The sequence below is a fragment of the Schistocerca serialis genome, chromosome 12 (assembly GCF_023864345.2).
Source record: "Schistocerca serialis cubense isolate TAMUIC-IGC-003099 chromosome 12, iqSchSeri2.2, whole genome shotgun sequence".
Lineage (NCBI taxonomy): Eukaryota > Metazoa > Arthropoda > Insecta > Orthoptera > Acrididae > Schistocerca > Schistocerca serialis.
Genome location: NC_064649.1, coordinates 175106754 through 175134714, shown reverse-complemented (window position 1 = coordinate 175134714; position 27961 = coordinate 175106754).

Sequence of the window (27961 nt, the reverse complement as noted above, 5' to 3'; positions counted from 1 at the left end):
CACTTCTTACTGTGTATGTTTTGAACCATTCCTTTGACACTAGTTATAGATTCCGATGCTTTACTTCAGGTTTACTGTATGCCTTGGACCATATTATTGGCGACGAAACACAGAAATTGCAACTGAATTAAATACAAAAGGCACAATGTCGACTTAAGTACAAGAAGACTGACTCTTCCTACTGACTAAGTTTTTAACATTTCCTGTGAGACCAGTATTAAATTCCGATGCTTCACCATATGTTTAATGTATCCCTTGGACCTTCTTATTGACGATGAAACACAGACATTGCATCGGAATTAAATGCAAAAGGCACAATGCCGACTTAAGTACAAGAAGAGTGGCTCTTCTTACTGTCTATGGTTTGAATTCCTGTGACACTAGTTATGGATTCCGATGCTTCACTTCGGGTTTACTGTATCCCTTGGACCCTCTTATTGACGACGAAACACAGAAATTGCATCGGAATTAAATGCAAAAGGCACAATGCAGACGTAAGTACAAGAAGACTGACACTTCTTACTGACTATGTTTGAACATTTCCTGTGAGACCAGTTTTAGATTCCGATGCTTCACTATATGTTTACTGTATCCCTTGGACCTTCTTATTGACGACGAAATACAGAAATTGCATCGGAATTGAATACAAAAAGGCACAATGACGACTTATGTAAAAGAAGACTGACTCTTCTTACTGACTATGTTTTTAACTTTTCCTGTGAGACCAGTATTAAATTCGGATGCTTCACTATATGTTTAATGTATCCCTTGGACCTTCTTATTGACGATGAAACACAGAAATTACATCGGAATTAAATACAAAAGGCACAACGCCGACTTAAGTACAAGAAGAGTGGCTCTTCTTGGTGTGTATTATTTGAACCATTCCTGTGACACTAGTTAGAAATTCCGATGCTTCACTTCAGGTTTACTGTATCCCTTGGACCTTCTTATTGACGACGAAACACAGAAAATGCATCGGAATTAAATACAAAAGGCACAATGCCGTCTTAAGTACAAGAAGACAGGCTCTTCTTACTTTCTATGTTTTGAACCATTCCTGTGACACTAGATATAGATTCCGATACTTCACTTCGGGTTTACTGTATCCCTTGGACCTTCTTATTGATGACGAAACACAGAAATTGCATAGGAATTAAATACAAACGGCACAATGCCGACCTAAGTACAAGACGACTGACTCTTCTTACTGACTATCTTTGAACATTTCCTGTCAGAGCAGTTTTCGATTCCGATGCATCACTATATGTTATGTGTATCCCTTGGACCTTCTTATTGACGACGAAACACAGAAATTGCATCGGAATTAAATTCAAAAGGCACAATTTCGACTTAAGTACAAGAAGACTGACTCTTCTTACTGACTATGATTTGAACATATCCTGTGAGACCAGTTTTTGTTTCCGATGCTACACCATATGTCTACTGTGTCCCTTGGACATTCTTATTGACGATTAAACACAGAATTTGCATCGGAATTAAATACAAAAGGCACAATGCCGACTTAAGTACAAGAAGACTGACTTTTCTAACTGTCTATGTTTTGAACCATTCCTGTGACACAAGTTAAGGATTCCGATGCTTCATGTTAGGTTTACTGATTCCGTCTCACCTTCTTATTGACGACGAAACACAGAAATTGCGTCGGAATTAAATACAAAATGCACAATGCAGACTCAAGTACAAGAAGACTGGCTCTTCTTACTGTCTATGTATTGAACCTTTTCTGTGAGACCGGTTTTAGATTCGGATGCTTCACTTCAGGTATACTGTATCCCTTGGACCTTCTTATTGACGATAAAACTCAGAAATTGCATCGGAATTAAATTCAAAAGGCACAGTGCCGACTGAAGTACAAGAAGACTGACTCTTCTTACTAACTATTTTTTGAACATTTCCTGTGAGACCAGTTTTAGATACCGATGCTTCAGTATATGTTTACTGTATCCCTTGGACCCTCTTATTGACCATGAAACACAGAAATTGCATCGGAATCAAATACAAAAGGCACAATTCAGACTTAAGTAGAAGACGACTGACTCTTCTTTCTGACTATGTTTTGATCATTTCCTGTGAGGCCAGTTAAAGATTCCGATGCTTCACTATATGTTTACTGTATCCCTTGGACCTTCTTATTGACGATGAAAGACAGATATTGCATCGGAATTAAATTCAAAAGGCACAATGCTGACTTAAGTACTAGAAGACGGTTTCTTCTCACTGTCTATATTTTGAACTATTCCTGTGACACTAGTTATAGATTCCGATGCTTCACTTCAGGTTTACTGTATCCCTTGGACCTTCTTATTGACGACGAAACACAGATATTGCATAGGAATTAAATACAAACCGAACAATGCCGACTTAAGTACAAGATGACTGATTCTTCTTACTGACTAACTTTGAACATTTCCTGTGAGAGCAGTTTTAGATTCCGATGCTTCACTATATGTTTACTGTATCCCTTGGACCCTCTTATTGACGACGAAACACAGAAATTGCATCGGAATTAAATTCAAAAGGCACAATGCCGACTTAAGTACAAGAAGACTGGCTCTTCTTACTTTCTATGCTTTGAACTATTCCTGTGTCACTAGATATAGATTCCGATGCCACACTTAAGGTTTACTGTATCCCTTGGACCTTCTTATTGACGACGAAACACAGAAATTGCATCGGAATTAAATTCAAAAGGCACAATGCCGACTTAAGTACAATAAGACTGGCTCTTCTTACTGTCTATGTTTTAAACATTTCCTGTGACACTAGTTACAGATTCCGATGCCTCACTTCAGGTTTACAGTATACCTTGGACCTTCTTATTGACCACGAAACACAGAAATTGATCGGAATTAAATACAAAAGGCACAATCCTGACTTAAGTACAAGAAGACTGACTCTTCGTACTGACTATGATTTGAACATATCCTGTGAGACCAGTTTTTGTTTCCGATGCTTCACTATATGTCTACTGTGTCCCTTGGACATTCTTATTGACGATTAAACACAGAATTTGCATCGGAATTAAATACAAAAGGCACAATGCCGACTTAAGTACAAGAAGACTGGCACTTCTTACTGTCTATGTTTTGAACCATTCCTGTGACACAAGTTAAGGATTCCGATGCTTCATGTTAGGTTTATTGATACCGTCTCACCTTCTTATTGACGACGAAACACAGAAATTGCGTCGGAATTAAATACAAAATGCACAATGGAGACTCAAGTACAAGAAGACTGGCTCTTCTTACTGTCTATGTATTGAACCTTTCCTGTGAGACCGGTTTTAGATTCCGATGATTCACTTCAGGTTTACTGTATCCCTTGGACCTTCTTATTGACGATGTAACTCAGATATTGCATCGGAATTAAATTCAAAAGGCACAGTGCCGACTGAAGTACAAGAAGACTGACTCTTCTTACTAACTACTTTTTGAACATTTCCTGTGAGACCAGTTTTCGATTCTGATGCTTCAGTATATGTTTACTGTATCCCTTGGACCATCTTATTGACCATGAAACACAGAAATTGCATCGGAATCAAATACAAAAGGCACAATGCAGACTTAAGTAGAAGACGACTGACTCTTCTTTCTGACTATGTTTTGATCATTTCCTGTGAGGCCAGTTAAAGATTCCGATGCTTCACTATATGTTTACTGTATCCCTTGGACCTTCTTATTGACGATGAAAGACAGATATTGCATCGGAATTAAATTCAAAAGGCACAATGCTGACTTAAGTACTAGAAGACGGTTTCTTCTCACTGTCTATATTTTGAACTATTCCTGTGACACTAGTTATAGATTCCGATGCTTCACTTCAGGTTTACTGTATCCCTTGGACCTTCTTATTGACGACGAAACACAGAAATTGCATAGGAATTAAATACAAACCGAACAATGCCGACTTAGGTACAAGATGACTGATTCTTCTTACTGACTATCTTTGAACATTTCCTGTGAGAGCAGTTTTAGATTCCGATGCTTCACTATATGTTTACTGTAACCCTTAGACCCTCTTATTGACGACGAAACACAGAAATTACATCGGAATTAAATTCAAAAGGCACAATGCTGACATAAGTACAAGAAGACTGGCTCTTCTTACTGTCTATGTTTTAAACATTTCCTGTGACACTAGTTACAGATTCCGATGCCTCACTTCAGGTTTACAGTATATCTTGGACCTTCTTATTGACCACGAAACACAGAAATTGAATCGGAATTAAATACAAAAGGCACAATCCTGACTTAAGTACAAGAAGATTGACTCTTCTTACTGACTATGATTTGAACATATCCTGTGAGACCAGTTTTTGTTTCCAATGCTTCACTATATGTCTGCTGTGTCCCTTGGACATTCTTATTGACGATTAAACACAGAATTTGCATTGGAATTAAATACAAAAGACACAATGCCGACTTAAGTACAAGATGACTGGCACTTCTTACTGTCTATGTTTTGAACCATTCCTGTGACACAAGTTAAGGATTCCGATGCTTCATGTTAGGTTTATTGATTCCGTCTCACCTTCTTATTGACGACGAAACACAGAAATTGCGTCGGAATTAAATACAAAATGCACAATGGAGACTCAAGTACAAGAAGACTGGCTCTTCTTACTGTCTATGTATTGAACCTTTCCTGTGAGACCGGTTTTAGATTCCGATGCTTCACTTCAGGTTTACTGTATCCCTTGGACCTTCTTATTGACGATGAAACTCAGAAATTGCATTGGAATTAAATTCAAAAGGCACAGTGCCGACTGAAGTACAAGAAGACTGACTCTTCTTACTAACTATTTTTTGAACATTTCCAGTGAGACCAGTTTTAGATTCCGATGCTTCAGTATATGTTTACTGTATCCCTTGGACCCTCTTATTGACCATGAAACACAGAAATTGCATCGGAATCAAATACAAAAGGCACAATGCAGACTTAAGTAGAAGACGACTGACTCTTCTTTCTGACTATGTTTTGATCATTTCCTGTGAGGCCAGTTAAAGATTCCGATGCTTCACTATATGTTTACTGTATCCCTTGGACCTTCCTATTGACGATGAAAGACAGATATTGCATCGGAATTAAATTCAAAAGGCACAATGCTGACTTAAGTACTAGAAGACGGTTTCTTCTCACTGTCTATATTTTGAACTATTCCTGTGACACTAGTTATAGATTCCGATGCTTCACTTCAGGTTTACTGTATCCCTTGGACCTTCTTATTGACGACGAAACACAGAAATTGCATAGCAATTAAATACAAACCGTACAATTCCGACTTAAGTACAAGATGACTGATTCTTCTTACTGACTATCTTTGAACATTTCTTGTGAGAGCAGTTTTAGATTCCGATGCTTCACTATATGTTTACTGTATCCCTTGGACCCTCTTATTGACGACGAAACACAGAAATTGCATCGGAATTAAATTCAAAAGGCACAATGCCGACTTAAGTACAAGAAGACTGGCTCTTCTTACTGTCTATGTTTTAAACATTTCCTGTGACACTAGTTACAGATTCCGATGCCTCACTTCAGGTTTACAGTATACCTTGGACCTTCTTATTGACCACGGAACACAGAAATTGAATCGGAATTAAATACAAAAGGCACAATCCTGACTTAAGTACAAGAAGACTGACTCTTCTTACTGACTATGATTTGAACATTTCCTGTGAGACCAGTTTTTTTTTCCGATGCTTCACTATATGTCTACTGTGTCCCATGGACATTCTTATTGACGATTAAACACAGAATTTGCATCGGAAATAAATACAAAAGGCACAATGCCGACTTAAGTACAAGAAGACTGGCACTTCTTACTGTCTATGTTTTGAACCATTCCTGTGACACTAGTTATAGATTCCAATGCTTCACTTCAGGTTTAGTGTATGCTTTGGGTCTTCTTTTGACGACGAAACACAGAAATCGCAACAGAATTAAATACAAAAGGCACAATGCCAACTTACGTACAAGAAAAGTGGCTCTTCTTACTTTCTATGCTTTGAACCATTCCTGTGACACTAGATATAGATTCCGATGCCTCACCTAAGGTTTACTGTATCCCTTGGACCTTCTTATTGACGACGAAACACAGAAATTCTATCGGAAATGAATACAAAAGGCACAATTTCGACTTAAGTACAAGAAGACTGGCTCTTCTTATTGTCTATGTTCTGAACCATTCCTGTGACACTAGTTATAGATTCCGATGCTTCACTTCAGCTTTACTGTATCCCTTGGAACTTCATATTGACGACAAAACACAGAAATTGCATCGGAATTAAAAACAAAAGGCACAATGCCGACGTAAGTACAAGAAGACTGACTCTTCTTACTGTCTATGTTTTGAACCATTCCTGTGACACAAGTTAAGGATTCCGATGCTTCATGTTAGGTTTACTGATTCCGTCGCACCTTCTTATTGACGACGAAACACAGAAATTGCGTCGGAATTAAATAAAAAATGCACAATGCAGACTCAAGTACAAGAAGACAGGCTCTTCTTACTGTCTATGTATTGAACCTTTCCTGTGAGACCGGATTTAGATTCCGATGCTTCACTTCAGGTATACTGTATCCCTTGGACCTTCTTATTGACGATGAAACTCAGAAATTGCATTGGAATTAAATTCAAAAGGCCCAGTGCCGACTGAAGTACAAGAAGACTGACTCTTCTTACTAACTATTTTTTGAACATTTCCTGTGAGACCAATTTTAGATTCCGATGCTTCAGTATATGTTTACTGTATCCCTTGGACCCTCTTATTGACCATGAAACACAAAAATTGCATCGGAATCAAATACAAAAGGCACAATGCAGACTTAAGTAGAAGACGACTGACTCTTCTTTCTGACTATGTTTTGATCATTTCCTGTGAGACCAGTTAATGATTCCGGTGCTTCACTATATGTTTACTGTATCCCTTGGACCTTCTTATCGACGATGAAAGACAGATATTGCATCGGAATTAAATTCAAAAGGCACAATGCTGACTTAAGTACTAGAAGACGGTATCTTCTCACTGTCTATGTTTTGAACTATTCCTGTGACACTAGTTATAGATTCCGATGCTTCACTTCAGGTTTACTGTATCCCTTGGTCCTTCTTATTGACGATTGAACACAGAAATTGCATCGGAAATTAATACAAAAGGCACAATGCCGACTTAAGTACTAGAAGACTGGCTCTCCTTACTGTCTATGTTTGAACCATTCCTGTGACACTAGTTATAGATTCCGATGCTTGACTTGAGGTTTACAGTAAACCTTCGACCTTCTTATTGACGACGAAACATAGAAATTGCATCGAAATTACATACAAAAGGCACAATGCAGACTTAAGTACAGGAAGACTGGCTCTTCTTACTGTCTATGTTTTGAACCATTCCAGTGACACTAGTTATAGATTCCGATGCTTCACTTCGGGTTTACTGTATCCCTTGGACCTTCTTATTGACGACGAAACACAGAAATTGCATAGGAATTAAATACAAACGGCACAATGCCGACTTAAGTAAAAGAAGACTGACTCTTCTTACTGACTATCTTTGAACATTTCCTGTGAGAGCATTTTTAGATTCCGATGCTTCGCTATATGTTTACTGTATCCCTTGGACCTTCTTATTGACGACGAAACACAGAAATTGCATCGGAATTAAATTCAAAAGGCACAATGCCGACTTAAGTACAAGGCGACTGGCTCTTCTTACTGTCTATGCTTTGAACAATTCCTGTGACACTAGTTACAGATTCCGATGCCTCACTTCAGGTTTACTGTATACCTTGGACCTTGTTATTGACGACGAAACACAGAAATTGCATCGGAATTAAATACAAAAGGCTCAATCCTGACTTAAGTACAAGAAGACTGACACTTCTTACTGACTATGATTTGAACATTTCCTGTGAGACCAGTTTTAGTTTCCAATGCTTCACTATATGTCTACTGTGTCCCTTGGACATTCTTATTCACGATGAAACACAGATTTTGCATCGGAATGAAATACAAAAGGCACAATGCCGACTTAACTACAAGAAGACCTTACTTCTTACTGTCTATGTTTTGAACCATTCCTGTGACACTAGTTATAGAATCCGATGCTTCACTTCAGGTTTACTGTATGCCTTGGACCTTCTTTTTGACGACGAAACACAGAAATTGCAACAGAATTAAGTACAAAAGGCACAATGCCGACTTTTGTACAAGAAGAGTGGCTCTTCTTACTGTCTATGCTTTGAACCATTCCTGTGACACTAGTTATAGAATCTGATGCTTCACTTCATTTTTACTGTATCCCTTGGACCTTCTTATTACCGACGAACCCCAGTTGTTGCATCTGAAATAAATACAAAAAGGCACAATACCGACTTAAGTACAAGAGGACTGGCTCTTCTTACTGTCTATGATTTGAGCCATTCCTGTGACGCTAGTTATAGATTCCGATGCTTCACTTCAGGTTTACTGTATCCCTTGGACCATCTTATTGACAACGAAACACTGAAATTGCATCGGAATTAAATACAAAAGGCACAATGCCGACTTAAGTAATAGAAGACTGGCTCTTCTTACTGTCTATGATTTGAACCATTCCTGTGACGCTAGTTATAGATTCCGATGCTTCACTTCAGGTTTACAGTAACCCTTCGACCTTTTTATTGACGTCGAAACACAGAAATTGCATCGTAATTAAATACAAAAGGCACAATGCCGACTTAAGTACAGGAAGACTGGCTCTTCTTACTGTTTATGTTTTGAACCATTCCAGTGACACTAGTTATATATTCCGATGCTTCACTACGGGTTTACTGTATGCCTTGGACCTTCTTATTGACGACGAAACACAGAAATTTTATCGGAAATGAATATAAAAGGCACAATGCCGATTTAAGTACAAGAAGACTGGCTCTTCTTACTGTCTATGTATTGAACCTTTCCTGTTAGACCGGTTTTAGATTCCGTTGCTTCACTTCAAGTTTAATGTATCCCTTGGAACTTCTTATTGACGATGAAACTGAGAAATTGCATCGGACTTAAATTCAAAAGGCACAATGCCGACTTAAGTACAAGAAGACTGACTCTTCTTTCTGACTATGTTTTGATCATTTCCTGTGAGACCAGTTAAAGATTCCGATGCTTCACCATATGTTTACTGTATCCCTTGGACCTTCTTATTGAAGATGGAACACAGATATTGCATCGGAATTAAATACAAAAGGCACAATGCTGTCTTTAGTACTAGAAGACGGTTTCTTCTCACTGTCTACGTTTTGAACTATTCCTGTGACACTACTTATAGATTCCGATGCTTCACTTCAGGTTTACTGTATCCCTTGGTCCTTCTTAATGACGACGGAACACAGAAATTGAATCGGAAATTAATACAAAAGGCACAAAGCCGACTTAAGTACAAGAAGACTGCCTCTCCTTACTGTCTATGTTTTGACCCATTCCTGTGAAACTAGTTATAGATTCCGATGCTTCACTTCAGGTTTACAGTAAACCTTCGACCTTCTTATTGACGACGAAAGACAGAAATTGCATCGGAATTACATACAAAAAGCACAATGCAGACTTAAGTACAGGAAGACTGGCTCTTCTTTCTGTCTATGTTTTGAACCATTCCATTGACACTAGTTATAGATTCCGATGCTTCACTTCGGGTTTACTGTATCCCTTGGACCTTCTTATTGACGACGAAACACAGAAATTGCACAGGAATTAAATACAAACGGCACAATGCCGACTTAAGTACAAGACGACTGACTCTTCTTACTGACTATCTTTGAACATTTCCTGTGAGAGCAGTTTTAGATTCCGATGCTTCACTATATGTTATCTGTATCCCTTGGACCTTCTTATTGACGACGAAACACAGAAATTGCATTGGAGTTAAATTCAAATGGCACAATGCCGACTTAAGTACAAGAAGACTGGCTCTTCTTACTGTCTATGTTCTGAGCCATTCCTGTGACACTAGCTATAGATTCCGATGCTTCACTTCAGGTTTACTGTATCCTTTGGAACTTCTTATTGACGACGAAACACAGAGATTGCATCGGAATTAAATACAAAAGGCACAATGCCGACGTAAGTACAAGAAGACTGACTCTTCTTACTGTCTATGTTTAGAACCATTCCTGTGACACTAGTTAAGGATTCCGATGCTTCACGTTAGGTTTACTGATTCCCTCTCACCTTCTTATTGACGACGAAACACAGAAATTTCGTCGGAAATAAATACAAATTGCACAATGCAGACTCAAGTACAAGAAGACTGGCTCTTCTTACTGTCTATGTATTGAACCTTTCCTGTGAGACCGGTTTTAGATTCCGTTGCTTCACTTCAGGTTTACTGTATCCCTTGGAACTTCTTATTGACGATGAAACTCAGAAATTGCATAGGAATTAAATTCAAAGGGCACAATGCCGACTGAAGTACAAGAAGAGTGACTCTTCTTTCTGACTATGTTTTGATCATTTCCTGTGAGACCAGTTAAAGATTCCGATGCTTCGCTATATGTTTACTGTATCCCTTGGACCTTCTTTTGGACGATGAAACACAGATATTGCATCGGAATTATATCCAAAAGGCACAATGCTGACTTAAGGACTAGAAGACGGTTTCTTCTCACTGTCTATGTTTTGAACTATTCCTGTGACACTACTTATAGATTCCGATGCTTCACTTCAGGTTTACTGTATCCCTTGGTCCTTCTTATTGACGACGGAACACAGAAATTGAATCGGAAATTAATAGAAAAGGCACAATGCCGACTTAAGTACAAGAAGACTGGCTCTCCTTACTGTCTTTGTTTTGACCAATTCCTGTGACACTAGTTATAGATTCCGATGCTTCACTTCGGGTTTACAGTATCCCTTGGACCTTCTTATTGACGACGAAACACAGAAATTGCATAGGAATTAAATACAAACGGCACAATGCCGACTTAAGTACAAGACGACTGACTCTTCTTACTGACTATCTTTGAACATTTCCTGTGAGAGCAGTTTTAGATTCCGATGCTTTACTATATGTTATCTGTATCCCTTGGACCTTCTTATTGTCGACGAAACACAGAAATTGCATCGGAATTAAATTCAAAAGGCACAATGCCGACTTATGTACAAGAAGACTGACTCTTCTTACTGACTATCTTTGAACATTTCCTGCGAGAGCAGTTTTAGATTCCGATGCTTCACTATATGTTTACTGTATCCCTTGGACCCTCTTATTCACCATGAAACACAGAAATTGCATCGGAATCAAATACAAAAGGCACAATGCAGACTTAAGTAGAAGACGACTGACTCTTCTTTCTGACTATGTTTTGATCATTTCCTGTGAGGCCAGTTAAAGATTACGATGCTTCACTATATGTTTACTGTATCCCTTGGACCTTCTTATTGACGATGAAAGACAGATATTGCATCGGAATTAAATTCAAAAGGCACAATGCTGACTTAAGTACTAGAAGACGGTTTCTTCTCACTGTCTATGTTTTGAACTATTCCTGTGACACTAGTTATAGATTCCGATGCTTCACTTCAGGTTTACTGTATCCCTTGGACCTTCTTATTGACGACGAAACACAGAAATTGCATAGGAATTAAATACAAACCGAACAATGCCGACTTAAGTACACGATGACTGATTCTTCTTACTGACTATCTTTGAACATTTCCTGTGAGAGCAGTTTTAGATTCCGATGCATCACTATATGTTTACTGTTTCCCTTGGACCCTCTTATTGACGACGAAACACAGATATTGCATCGGAATTAAATTCAAAAGGCACAATGCCGACTTAAGTACAAGAAGACTGGCTCTTCTTACTGTCTATGTTTTAAACACATCCTGTGACACTAGTTACAGATTCCGATGCCTCACTTCAGGTTTACTGTATACCTTGGACCTTCTTATTGACCACGAAACACAGAAATTTCATCGGAATTAAATACAAAAGGCACAATCCTGACTTAAGTACAAGAAGACTGACTCTTCTTACTGACTATGATTTGAACATATCCTGTGAGACCAGTTTTAGTTTCCGATGCTTCACTATATGTCTACTGTTTCCCTTGGACATTCTTATTGACGATTAAACACAGAATTTGCATCGTAATTAAATACAAAAGGCACAATGCCGACTTAAGTACAAGAAGACTGGCACTTCTTACTGTCTATGTTTTGAACCATTCCTGTGACACTAGTTATAGATTCTGATGCTTCACTTCAGGTTTCCTGTATGCTTTGGATCTTCTTTTTGACGACGAAACACAGAAATTGCAACAGAATTAAATACAAAAGGCACAATGCCAAATTACGTACAAGAAGAGTGGCTCTTCTTACTTTCTATGCTTTGAACCATTCCTGTGACAATAGATATAGATTCCGATGCCTCACTTAAGGTTTACTGTATCCCTTGGACCTTCTTATTGACGACGAAACACAGAAATTGTATCGGAAATGAATACAAAAGGCACAATTTCGACTTAAGTACAAGAAGACTGGCTCTTCTTATTGTCTATGTTCTGAACCATTCTTGTGACACTAGTTATGGATTCCGATGCTTCACTTCAGGTTTACTGTATCCCTTGGAACTTCTTATTGACGACGAAACACAGTAATTGCATCGGAATTAAATACAAAATGCACAATGCAGACTCAAGTACAAGAAGACTGGCTCTTCTTACTGTCTATGTATTGAACCTTTCCTGTGAGACCGGTTTTTGATTCCGATGCTTCACTTCAGGTTTACTGTATGCCTTGGACCTTCTTTTTGACGACGAAACACAGAAATTGCAACAGAATTAAATACAAAATTCACAATGCCGACTTAAGTTCAAGAAGACTGACTCTTCTTACTGACTATGTATTTAACATTTCCTGTGAGACCAGTATCAAATTCCGATGTTTCACTATGTGTTTAATGTATCCCTTAGACCTTCTTATTGACGATGAAATACAGAAATTGCATCGGAATTAAATACAAAAGGCACAATGCCGACTTTAGTACAAGAAGAGTGGCTCATCTTACTGTCTATGCTTTGAACCATTCCTGTGACACTAGTTATAGAGTCTGATGCTTCACTTCATTTTTACTGTATCCCTTGGACCTTCTTATTGCCGACGATCCCCAGTTATTGCATCTGAAATAAATACAAAAAGACACAATGCCGACTTAAGTACAAGAAGACTGGCTCTTCTTACTGTCTATGATTTGAGGCATTCCTGTGACGCTAGTTATAGATTCCGATGCTTCACTTCAGGTTTACTGTATCCCTTGGACCATCTTATTGACGACGAAACACTGAAATTGCATCGGAATTAAATACAAAAGGCACAATGCCGACTTAAGTTCTAGGAGACGGGCTCTTCTTCCTGTCTATGATTTGAACCATTCCTGTGACGCTAGTTATAGATTCCGATGCTTCACTTCAGGTTTACAGTAACCCTTCGACCTTCTTATTGACGTCGAAACACAGAAATTGCATCGTAATTAAATACAAAAGGCACAATACCGACTTAAGTACAGCAAGACTGGCTCTTCTTACTGTTTATGTTTTGAACCATTCCAGTGACACTAGTTATATATTCCGATGCTTCACTTCGGGTTTACTCTATCCCTTGGACCTTCTTATTGACGACGAAACACAGAAATTTTATCGGAAATGAATACAAAAGGCACAATGCCGACTTAAGTACAAGAAGAGTGGCTCTTCTCACTTTCTATGCTTTGAACCATTCCTGTGACACGAGATATAGATTCCGATGCCTCACTTAAGGTTTACTGTATCCCTTGGACCTTCTTATTGACGAGAAACACAGAAATTGTATCGGAAATGAATACAATTGGCACAATTTCAACTTAAGTACAAGATGACTGACTCTTCTTTCTGACTATGTTTTGATCATTTCCTGTGAGACCAGTTAAAGATTCCGATGCTTCACCATATGTTTACTGTATCCCTTGGACCTTCTTATTGACGATGAAACACAGATATTGCATCGGAATTAAATACAAAAGGCACAATGCTGACTTAAGTAGTAGAAGACGGTTTCTTCTCACTGTCTACGTTTTGAACTATTCCTGTGACAATACTTATGGATTCCGATGCTTCACTTCAGGTTTACTGTATCCCTTCGTCCTTCTTATTGACGACGGAACACAGAAATTGAATCGGAAATTAATACAAAAGGCACAAAGCCGACTTAAGTACAAGAAGACTGGCTATTCTTGTTGTCTATGTTCTGAAATATTCCTGTGACACTAGTTATAGATTCCGATGCTTCACTTCAGGTTTACTGTATCCCTTGGAACTTCTTATTGACGACGAAACACAGAAATTGCATCGGAATTAAATACAAAATGCACAATGCCGACGAAAGTACAAGAAGACTGACTCTTCTTACTGTCTATGTTTTGAACCATTCCTGTGACACAAGTTAAGGATTCCGATGCTTCATGTTAGGTTTACTGATTCCGTCTCATCTTCTTATTGACGACGAAACACAGAAATTGCGTCGGAATTAAATACAAAATGCACAATGCAGACTCAAGTACAGGAAGACTGGCTCTTCCTACTGTCTATGTATTGAACCTTTCCTGTGATACCGGTTTTAGATTCCGATGCCTCACTTCAGGTTTACTGTATCCCTTGGACCTTCTTATTGACGATGAAACTCAGAAATTGCATCGGAAATAAATTCAAAAGGCACATTACCGACTGAAGTACAAGAAGACTGACCCTTCTTACTAACTATTTTTTGAACATTTCCTGTGAGACCAGTTTTAGATTCCGATGCTTCAGTATATGTTTACTGTATCCCTTGGACCCTCTTATTGACCATGAAACACAGAAATTGCATCGGAATCAAATACAAAAGGCACAATGCAGACTTAAGTAGAAGACGACTGACTCTTCTTTCTGACTATGATTTGATCATTTCCTGTGAGACCAGTTAAAGATTCCGATGCTTCACTATATGTTTACTGTATCCCTTGGATCTTCTTATTGACGATGAAAGACAGATATTGCATCGGAATTAAATTCAAAAGGCACAATGCTGACTTAAGTACTAGAAGACGGGTTCTTCTCACTGTTTATGTTTTGAACTATTCCTGTGACACTAGTTATAGATTCCGATGCTTCACTTCAGGTTTATTGTATCCCTTGGTCCTTCTTATTGACGACGGAACACAGAAATTGCATCGGAAATTAATACAAAAGGCACAATGCCGACTTAAGTACAAGAATACTGGCTCCCCTTACTGTCTATGTTTTGAACCATTCCTGTGACACTAGTTATAGATGCCGATGCTTGACTTCAGGTTTACAGTAAACCTTCGACCTTCTTATTGACGACGAAACACAGAAATTGCATCGGAATTACATACAAAAGGCACAATGCAGACTTAAGTACAGGAAGACTGGCTCTTCTTACTGTCTATGTTTTGAACCATTCCAGTGACACTAGTTATAGATTCCGATGCTTCACTTCGGGTTTACTGTATCCCTTGGACCTTCTTATTGACGACGAAACACAGAAATTGCATAGGAATTAAATACAGACGGCACAATGCCGACTTAAGTATAAGAAGACTGACTCTTCTTACTGACTATCTTTGAACATTTCCTGTGAGAGCAGTTTTAGATTCCGATGCTTCACTATATGTTTACTGTATCCCTTGGACCTTCTTATTGACGACGAAACACAGAAATTGCATCGGAATTAAATTCAAAAGGCACAATGCCGACTTAAGTACAAGGCGACTGGCTCTTCTTACTGTCTATGCTTTGAACAATTCCTGTGACACTAGTTACAGATTCCGATGCCTCACTTCAGGTTTACTGTATACCTTGGACCTTCTTATTGACGACGAAACACAGAAATTGCATCGGAATTAAATACAAAAGGCACAATCCTGACTTAAGTACAAGAAGACTGACTCTTCTTACAGACTATGATTTGAACATTTCCTTTGAGACCAGTTTTAGTTTCCAATGCTTCACTATATGTCTACTGTGTCCCTTGGACATTCTTATTGACCATGAAACACAGAATTTGCATCGAAATGAAATACAAAAGGCACAATGCCGACTTAAGTACAAGAAGACTGGCACTTCTTACTGTCTATGTTTTGAACCATTCCCGTGACACTAGTTATAGATTCCGATGTTTCACTTCAGGTTTACTGTATCCCTCTGACCTTCTTATGGACGATGAATCACAGAAATTGCATAGGAATTAATTACAAATGGCACAATGCCGACTTATGTACAAGAAGACTGACTCTTCTTACTGTCTATGTTTGAACCATTCCTGTGACACTAATTAAGGATTCCGATGCTTCACTTCAGGTTTACTGTATCCCTCTGACCTTCTTATTGACGATTAAACCAAGAAATTCCATCGGAATTAAATACAAATGGCACAATGCCGACTTAAGAACAAGAAGACTGGCTCTTCTTACTGTCTATGTTTTGAACCTCTCATGTGAGACTGGTTTCGATTCCGATGCTTCAGTTCAGGTTTACTGTATCCCTTGGACGTACTAATTGACGACGAAACACAGAAATTGCATCGGAATTAAATACAAAATGCACAATGCCGACTTAAGTACAAGAAGACTGGCTCTTCTTACTGTCTATGTTTTGAACCATTCCTGTGACACTAGTTATAGATTCCGATGCTTCAAATCAGGTTTACTGTATCCCTTGGACCTTCTTATTGCCGACGAACCCCAGTTATTGCATCTGAAATAAATACAAAAAGGCACAATGCCGACTTAAGTACAAGAAGACGGGCTCCTCTTACTGTCTATGATTTGAGCCATTCCTGTGACGCTAGTTATATATTCCGATGCTTCACTTCAGGTTTACTGTATTCCTTGGACCATCTTATTGACGACGAAACACTGAAATTGCATCGGAATTAAATACAAAATGCACAATGCCGACTTAAGTACTAGAAGACTGGCTCTTCTTACTGTCTATGATTTGAACCATTCCTGTGTCGCTAGTTATAGATTCCGATGCTTCACTTCAGGTTTACAGTAACCCTTCGACCTTCTTATTGACGTCGAAACACAGAAATTGCATCGTAATTAAATACAAAAGGCACAATGCCGACTTAAGTATAGGAAGACTGGCTCTTCTTACTGTTTATGTTTTGAACCATTCCAGTGACACTAGTTATATATTCCGATGCTTCACTTCGGGTTTACTGTATCCCTTGGACCTTCTTATTGACGACGAAACTCAGAAATTGCATCGGAATTAAATACAAAATGCGCAATGCCGATTTAAATACAAGCGACTGACAATTCTTACTGACTATGTTCGAACATTTCCTGTGAGACCGGTTTTAGATTCCGATGCTTCACTATATGTTTACTGTATCTCTTGGACCTTCTTATTGACGACGAAACACAGAATTTGCATCGGAATTAAATACAAAATGGCACAATGCCGACTTAAGTACAAGAAGACTGACTCTTCTTACTGTCTATGTTTGAACCATTCCTGTGACACTACTTAAGGATTCCGATGCTTTACTTCAGGTTTACTGTATCCCTCTGACCTTCTTATTGACGATTAAACCAAGAAATTCCATCGGAATTAAATACAAATGGCACAATGCCGACTTAAGTACAAGAAGACTGGCTCTTCTTACTGTCTATGTTTTGAACCTTTCATGTGAGACTGGTTTCGATTCCGATGCTTCAGTTCAGGTTTACTGTATCCCTTGGACGTACTAATTGACGACGAAACACAGAAATTGCATCGGAATTAAATACAAAATGCACAATGCCGACTTAAGTACAAGAAGACTGGCTCTTCTTACTGTCTATGTTTTGAACCATTCCTGTGACACTAGTTATAGATTCCGATGCTTCACTTCAGGTTTACTGTATCCCTTGGACCTTCTTACTGACGACGAAACACAGAAATTGCATCGGAATTAAATACAAAAAGCACAATGCCGACTTAAGTACAGGAAGACTGGTTCTTCTTACTGTCTATACTTTGAAACATTCCTGTGACACTAGTTATAGATTCCGATGCTTCACGTCAGGTTTACTCTATCCCTTGGACCGTCTTATTGACGACGAACCACAGTTATTGCATCTAAATTAAATACAAAAGGCACAATGCCGACTTAAGTACAAGAGGACTGGCTCTTCTTACTGTCTATGATTTGAACCATTCCTGTGACGCTACTTATAGATTCCGATGCTTCACTTCAGGTTTTGCTGTATCCCTTGGACCATCTTATTGACGACGAAACACTGAAATTGCATTGGAATTAAATACAAAAGGCACAATGCCGACTTAAGTACTAGAAGACTGGCTCTTCTCACTGTCTATGTTTTGAAACATTCCTGTGACACTAGTTATAGATTTCGATGCTTCACTTCAGGTTTACTGTATCCCTTGGACCTTCTTTTTGACGACGAATCACAGTTATTGCATCTGAATTAAATACAAAAGGCACAATGCCGACTTAAGTACAAGAAGACAGGCACTTCTTACTGTCTATGTTTTGAACCATTCCTGTGACACTAGTTATAGATTCCGATGCTTCACTATATGTTTACTGTATCTCTTGGACCTTCTTATTGACGACGAAACACAGAAATTGCATCGGAATTAAATACAAAAAGCACAATGCCGACTTAAGTACAGTAGGACTGGCTCTTCTTAGTGTCTATATTTTGAAACATTCCTGTGACACTAGTTTTAGATTCCGTTTCTTCACATCAGGTTTACTGCATCCCTTGGACCTTCTTATTGACGACGAACCACAGTTATTGCATCTGAATTAAATACAAAAGGCACAATGCCGACTTATGTACTAGAAGACTGGCTCTTCTTACTGTCTATGATTTGAACCATTCCTGTGACGCTAGTTATAAATTCCGATGCTTCACTTCAGGTTTACAGTAACCCTTCGACCTTCTTATTGACGACGAAATCCAGAAATTGCATCAGAATTAAATACAAAATGCACAATGCCGACTTAAGTACAGGAAGACCGCCTCTTCTTACTGTTTATGTTTTGAACCATTCCAGTGACACTAGTTATATATTCCGATGCTTCACTTCGGGTTTACTGTATCCCTTGGACCTTCTTATTGACGACGAAACACAGAAATTGCATCGGAATTAAATTCAAAAGGCACAATGCCGACTTAAGTACAAGGCGACTGGCTCTTCTTACTGTCTATGCTTTGAACAATTCCTGTGACACTAGTTACAGATTCCGATGCCTCACTTCAGGTTTACTGTATACCTTGGACCTTCTTATTGACGACGAAACACAGAAATTGCATCGGAATTAAAAACAAAAGGCACAATCCTGACTTAAGTACAAGAAGACTGACTCTTCTTACAGACTATGATTTGAACATTTCCTTTGAGACCAGTTTTAGTTTCCAATGCTTCACTATATGTCTACTGTGTCCCTTGGACATTCTTATTGACCATGAAACACAGAATTTGCATCGAAATGAAATACAAAAGGCACAATGCCGACTTAAGTACAAGAGGACTGGCACTTCTTACTGTCTATGTTTTGAACCATTCCTGTGACACTAGTTATAGATTCCGATGTTTCACTTCAGGTTTACTGTATCCCTCTGACCTTCTTATGGACGATGAATCACAGAAATTGCATAGGAATTAATTACAAATGGCACAATGCCGACTTATGTACAAGAAGACTGACTCTTCTTACTGTCTATGTTTGAACCATTCCTGTGACACTAATTAAGGATTCCGATGCTTCACTTCAGGTTTACTGTATCCCTCTGACCTTCTTATTGACGATTAAACCAAGAAATTCCATCGGAATTAAATACAAATGGCACAATGCCGACTTAAGAACAAGAAGACTGGCTCTTCTTACTGTCTATGTTTTGAACCATTCCTGTGACACTAGTTATAGATTCCGATGCTTCAAATCAGGTTTACTGTATCCCTTGGACCTTCTTATTGCCGACGAACCCCAGTTATTGCATCTGAAATAAATACAAAAAGGCACAATGCCGACTTAAGTACAAGAAGACGGGCTCCTCTTACTGTCTATGATTTGAGCCATTCCTGTGACGCTAGTTATATATTCCGATGCTTCACTTCAGGTTTACTGTATCCCTTGGACCATCTTATTGACGACGAAACACTGAAATTGCATCGGAATTAAATACAAAATGCACTATGCCGACTTAAGTACTAGAAGACTGGCTCTTCTTACTGTCTATGATTTGAACCATTCCTGTGTCGCTAGTTATAGATTCCGATGCTTCACTTCAGGTTTACAGTAACCCTTCGACCTTCTTATTGACGTCGAAACACAGAAATTGCATCGTAATTAAATACAAAAGGCACAATGCCGACTTAAGTATAGGAAGACTGGCTCTTCTTACTGTTTATGTTTTGAACCATTCCAGTGACACTAGTTATATATTCCGATGCTTCACTTCGGGTTTACTGTATCCCTTGGACCTTCTTATTGACGACGAAACTCAGAAATTGCATCGGAATTAAATACAAAATGCGCAATGCCGATTTAAATACAAGCGACTGACAATTCTTACTGACTATGTTCGAACATTTCCTGTGAGACCGGTTTTAGATTCCGATGCTTCACTATATGTTTACTGTATCTCTTGGACCTTCTTATTGACGACGAAACACAGAATTTGCATCGGAATTAAATACAAAATGGCACAATGCCGACTTAAGTACAAGAAGACTGACTCTTCTTACTGACTATGTTTTTAACATTTCCTGTGAGACCAGCATTAAATTCCGATGCTTCAATATATGTTTAATGTATCCTTTGGAACTTCTTATTGACGATGAAACATAGAAATTGCATCGGAATTACATACAAAAGGCACATGGCCGACTTAAGTACAAGAAGACTGGCACTTCTTACTGTCAATGTTTTGAACCATTCCTGTGACACTAGATATAGATTCCGATGCTTCACTTCAGGTTTACTGTATCCCTCTGACCTTCGTATTGACGATGAATCACAGAAATTGCATCGGAAATACATACAAAAGGCACAATGCCGACATCAGTAAAAAAGACTGACTCTTCTTACTGTCTATGTTTTGAACCATTCCTGTGACACTAGTTATAGATTCCGATGTTTCACTTCAGGTTTACTGTATCCCTCTGACCTTCTTATGGACGATGAATCACAGAAATTGCATAGGAATTATTTACAAATGGCACAATGCCGACTTATGTACAAGAAGACTGACTCTTCTTACTGTCTATGTTTGAACCATTCCTGTGACACTACTTAAGGATTCCGATGCTTCACTTCAGGTTTACTGTATCCCTCTGACCTTCTTATTGACGATTAAACCAAGAAATTCCATCGGAATTAAATACAAATGGCACAATGCCGACTTAAGTACAAGAAGACTGGCTCTTCTTACTGTCTATGTTTTGAACCTTTCATGTGAGACTGGTTTCGATTCCGATGCTTCAGTTCAGGTTTACTGTATCCCTTGGACGTACTAATTGACGACGAAACACAGAAATTGCATCGGAATTAAATACAAAATGCACAATGCCGACTTAAGTACAAGAAGACTGGCTCTTCTTACTGTCTATGTTTTGAACCATTCCTGTGACACTAGTTATAGATTCCGATGCTTCACTTCAGGTTTACTGTATCCCTTGGACCTTCTTACTGACGACGAAACACAGAAATTGCATCGGAATTAAATACAAAAAGCACAATGCCGACTTAAGTACAGGAAGACTGGTTCTTCTTACTGTCTATACTTTGAAACATTCCTGTGACACTAGTTATAGATTCCGATGCTTCACGTCAGGTTTACTCTATCCCTTGGACCATCTTATTGACGACGAACCACAGTTATTGCATCTAAATTAAATGCAAAAGGCACAATGCCGACTTAAGTACAAGAGGACTGGCTCTTCTTACTGTCTATGATTTGAACCATTCCTGTGACGCTACTTATAGATTCCGATGCTTCACTTCAGGTTTTGCTGTATCCCTTGGACCATCTTATTGACGACGAAACACTGAAATTGCATTGGAATTAAATACAAAAGGCACAATGCCGACTTAAGTACTAGAAGACTGGCTCTTCTCACTGTCTATGTTTTGAAACATTCCTGTGACACTAGTTATAGATTTCGATGCTTCACTTCAGGTTTACTGTATCCCTTGGACCTTCTTTTTGACGACGAATCACAGTTATTGCATCTGAATTAAATACAAAAGGCACAATGCCGACTTAAGTACAAGAAGACAGGCACTTCTTACTGTCTATGTTTTGAACCATTCCTGTGACACTAGTTATAGATTCCGATGCTTCACTATATGTTTACTGTATCTCTTGGACCTTCTTATTGACGACGAAACACAGAAATTGCATCGGAATTAAATACAAAAAGCACAATGCCGACTTAAGTACAGTAGGACTGGCTCTTCTTAGTGTCTATATTTTGAAACATTCCTGTGACACTAGTTTTAGATTCCGTTTCTTCACGTCAGGTTTACTGCATCCCTTGGACCTTCTTATTGACGACGAACCACAGTTATTGCATCTGAATTAAATACAAAAGGCACAATGCCGACTTATGTACTAGAAGACTGGCTCTTCTTACTGTCTATGATTTGAACCATTCCTGTGACGCTAGTTATAAATTCCGATGCTTCACTTCAGGTTTACAGTAACCCTTCGACCTTCTTATTGACGACGAAATCCAGAAATTGCATCAGAATTATATACAAAATGCACAATGCCGACTTAAGTACAGGAAGACCGCCTCTTCTTACTGTTTATGTTTTGAACCATTCCAGTGACACTAGTTATATATTCCGATGCTTCACTTCGGGTTTACTGTATCCCTTGGACCTTCTTATTGACGACGAAACACAGAAATTGCATCGGAATTAAATACAAAAGGCACAATGCCGATTTAAGTACAAGAAGACTGACACTTCTTACTGACTATGTTTGAACATTATCTGTGAGATCAGTTTTAGATTCCGATGCTTCACTATATGTTTTCTGTATCCCTTGGACCTTATTATTGACGACGAAACACAGAAATTGCCTCGGAATTAAATACAAAAAGGCACAATGCCGACTTAAGTACAAAAAGACTGACTCTTCTTTCTGACTATGCTTTGAACATTTCCTGTGAGACCAGTTTAAGATTCCGATGCTTCACTATATGTTTACTATAGCCCTTGGACCTTCTTATTGACGATGAAACAAAGATATTGCATCGGAATTAAATACAAATGCACAATGCTGACTTAAGTACTAGAAGACGGGCTCTTTTCACTGTCTATGTTTTGAACCATTCCTGTGACACTAGTTATAGATTCTGATGCTTCACATCCGGTTTAATGTATCCCTTGGTCCTTCTTATTGACGACGAAACACAGAAATTGCATCGGAAATTAATACAAAAGGCACAATGCCGACTTAAGTACACGAAGACTGGCTCTCCTTACTGTCTGTGTTTTGAACCATTCCTGTGACACTAGTTATAGATTCCGTTGCTTCACTTCAGATTTACTGTATCCCTTGGACCTTCTTATTCACGACGATACTCAGAAATTGCATCGGAATTAAATACAAAAGCCACAATGCTGACTTAAATACAAGACGACTGGCTCCTCTTACTGTCAATGTTTTGAACCATTCCTGTGACACTAGCTATAGAATCCGATGCTTCACTTCAGGTTTACTGTATCCCTTGGACCTTCTTATTGCCGACGAACCCCAGTTATTGCATCTGAAATAAATACAAAAAGGCACAATGCCGACTTAAGTACAAGAAGACTGGCCCTTCTTACTGTCTATGATTTGAGCCATTCCTGTGACGCTAGTTATAGATTCCGATGCTTCACTTCAGGTTTACTGTATCCCTTGGACCATCTTATTGACGACGAAACACGTAAATTGCATCGGAATTAAATACAAAAGGCACAATGCCGACTTAAGAACTAGAAGACTGGCTCTCCTTACTGTCTATGATTTGAACCATTCCTGTGACGCTAGTTATAGATTCCGATGCTTCACTGCAGGTTTACTGTATCCCTCAGACCTTCTTATTGACGATGAAACACAGAAATTACACCGGAATTAAATACAAAAGGCACAATGCCGACTTAAGTACAAGAAGACCGTATCTTCTTACTGTCTATGTTTTGAACCATTCCTGTGACACTAGTTATAGATTCGGATGCTTCACTCCAGGTTTACTGTATCCCTTGGACCTTCTTATTGACGATGAAACATTAAAGTTGCATCGGAATTAAATAGAAAATGCACAATGCAACATAAGTACAAGAAGGCTGACTCTTCTTACTGACTATGCTTTGAACCATTCCTGTGACACATAGATTCCGATGCTTCACTTCAGATTTAGTGTATCCCTTGAACCTTCTTATTGACGATGAAACACAGAAATTGCATCGGAATTAAATACAAAAGGCACAATGCCAACTTAAGAACAAGAAGACCGTATCTTCTTACTGTCTATGTTTTGAACCATTCCTGTGACACTAGTTATAGATTCCGATGCTTCACTCCAGGTTTACTGTATCCCTTGGACCTTCTTATTGACGATGAAACACAGAAATTGCATAGGAATTAAATACAAAAGGCACAATGCAGACTTAAGGACAAGAAGACTGACTCTTCTTACTGACTACGTTTTCAACCATTCCTGTGACACTAGTTATAGAATCCGATGCTTCACTTCAGGTTTACTGTTCCCTCTAACCTTCTTATTGCCGATGAAACACAGAAATTGCATCGGAAGTAAATACAAAGGCACAATGCCGACTTAAGTACAAGAAGACTGACTCTTCTTTCTGTCTATGTTTTGAACCATTCCTGTGACACTATTTATAGATTCCGATGCTTGACTTCAGGTTTACTGCATCCCTCTGACTTTCTTATTGACGATGAAACACAGAAATGGCATCAGAATTAAATACAAAAGGCACAAAGGCGACTTAAGTACAAGAAGAGTGATTCTTCTTACTGACTATGTTTTGAACCATTTCTGTGACACTAGTTATAGATTCCGATGCTTCAATTCAGGGTTGCTGTATCCATCTGACCTTCTTATTGACCATGAAACACAGAAATTGCATCGGAATTAAATACAAGAGGCATAATGCCGACTTAGGTACAAGAAAACTGACTCTTGTAATGTCTACGTTTTGAACCAATCCTGTGACACTAGTTATAGATTCCGATGCTTCACTTCAGGTTTACTGTATCCCTTGGACCTTCTTATTGACGATGAAACACAGAAATTCCATCGTAATAAGGCACAATGCCAACTTAAGTTCAAGAAGACAGTATCTTCTTACTGTCTATACTTTGAACCATTCCTGTGACACTAGTTGTAGATTCCGATGCTTAACTCCAGGTTTACTGTATCCATTGGACCTTCTTATTGAAGATGAAACACAGAAATTGCATAGGAATTAAATACAATAGGCACAATGCCGACTTAAGGACAGGAAGACTGACTCTTCTTACTGACTATGATTTGAACCATTCCTGAGACACTAGTTATGGATTCCGATGCTTCACTTCAGGTTTACTGTATCCATCTGAGCCCGCATCTCGTGGCCGTGCGGTAGCGTTCTCGCTTCCCACGCCCGGGTTCCCGGGTTCGTATCCCGGCGGGGTCAGGGATTTTCTCTGCCTCGTGATGGCTGGGTGTTGTGTGATGTCCTTAGGTTAGTTAGGTTTAAGTAGTTCTAAGTTCTAGGGGACTGATGACCATAGATGTTAAGTCCCATAGTGCTCAGAGTCATTTGTATCCATCTGACCTTCGTATTGACGACGAAACACAGAAATTGCACCGGAATTAAATACAAAAGGCACAATGCCGACTTAAGTACATGAAGACCGACTCTTCTTACTGACTATGGTTTGAACCATTCCAGTGACACTAGTTATAAATTCCGATTCTTAACTTCAGGGTTACTGTATCCCTCCGACCTTCTTATTGACCATAAAACACAGAAATTGCATCGGAATTAAATACAAAAGGCACAATGCCGACTTAAGGACAAGAAGACTGACTCTTCTTACTGACTACGTTTTCAACCATTCCTGTGACACTAGTTATAGATTCCGATGCTTCACTTCAGGTTTACTGTTCCCTCTAACGTTCTTATTGCCGGTGAAACACCGAAATTGCATCGGAATTAAATGGAAAAGGCACAATGCCGACTTCAGTACAAGAAGACTGACTCTTCTTTCTGTCTATGTTTTGAACCATTCCTGTGACACTATTTATAGATTCCGATGCTTGACTTCAGGTTTACTGTATCCCTCTGACTTTCTTATTGACGATGCAACACAGAAATGGCATCGGAATTAAATACAAAAGGCACAAAGCCAACTTAAGTACAAGAAGAGTGACTCTTCTTACTGACTATGTATTGAACCATTTCTGTGACACTACTTATAGATTCCGATGCTTCACTTCAGGGTTACTGTATCCCTCTGACCTTCTTATTGACCATAAAACACAGAAATTGCATCGGAATTAAATACAAGAGGCATAATGCCGACTTAGGTACAAGAAGACTGACACTTCTTACTGTCTACGTTTTGAACCAATCCTGTGACACTAGTTATAGATTCCGATGCTTCACTTCAGGTTTACTGTCTCCCTTGGACCTTCTTATTGACGATGAAACACAGAAATTGCATCGTGATTAAATAGAAAAGGCACAATGCCAACTTAAGTACAAGAAGACAGTAGCTTCTTACTGTCTATGCTTTGAACCATTCCTGTGACACTAGTTATAGATTCCGATGCTTCACTGCAGGTTTACTGTATCCCTTGGACCTTCTTATTGACGATGAAACACAGAAATTGCATAGGAATTAAATACAATAGGCACAATGCCGACTTAAGGACAGGAAGACTGACTCTTCTTACTGTCTATGTTTTGAACCATTTCTGAGACACTAGTTATAGATTCCGATGCTTGACTTCAGGTTTACTGTATCCCTTGGACCTTCTTTTTGACGATGAAACACAGAAATTGCATCGGAATTAAATACAAGAGGCACAATGCCGACTTAAGTACAAGAAGACCGACTCTTCTTACTGACTATGTTTTGAACCATTTCTGTGACACTAGTTATAGATTCCGATGCTTCACTTCAGGGTTACTGTATCCCTATGATCATCTTATTGACGATGGAACACAGAAATTGCATCGGAATTAAATACAAAAGGCACAATGCCGACATAAGTACATGAAGACTGACTCTTCTTACTGACTATGTTTTGAACCGTTCCTGTGACACTAGTTATAGATTCCGATACTTCACTTCAGGTTTACTGTATCCCTTGGACCTTCTTAATGACCATGAAACACAGAAATTGCATCGGAATTAATTACAAAAGGCACAATGCCGACTAAGTACATGAAGACCGACTCTTTTTACTGACTATGTTTTGAACCATTCCTGTGACACTAGTTATAGATTCCGATGATTCACTTCAGGTTTACTGTTTCCCTTGGACCTTCTTATTGACGATGAAAAATAGAAATTGCATCGGAAATAAATACAAAAGGCATAATGCCGGCTTAAGTACAAAAAGACTGACTTTTCTTACTGACTATGTTTTGAACCATTCCTGTGACGCTAGTTATAGATTCCGATGCTTCACTTCAGGTTTACTGTATCCCTCTGACCTTCTTATTGACGATGAAACACAGAAATTGCATCGGAATTAAATAGAAAAATCACAATGCCGACTATAGTACAAGAATACTGACTCTTCTTACTGTCTATGTTTTCAACCATTCCTGTGACACTAGTTATATATTCCGATGCTTGACTTGAGGTTTACTGTATCACTTGGACCTTCT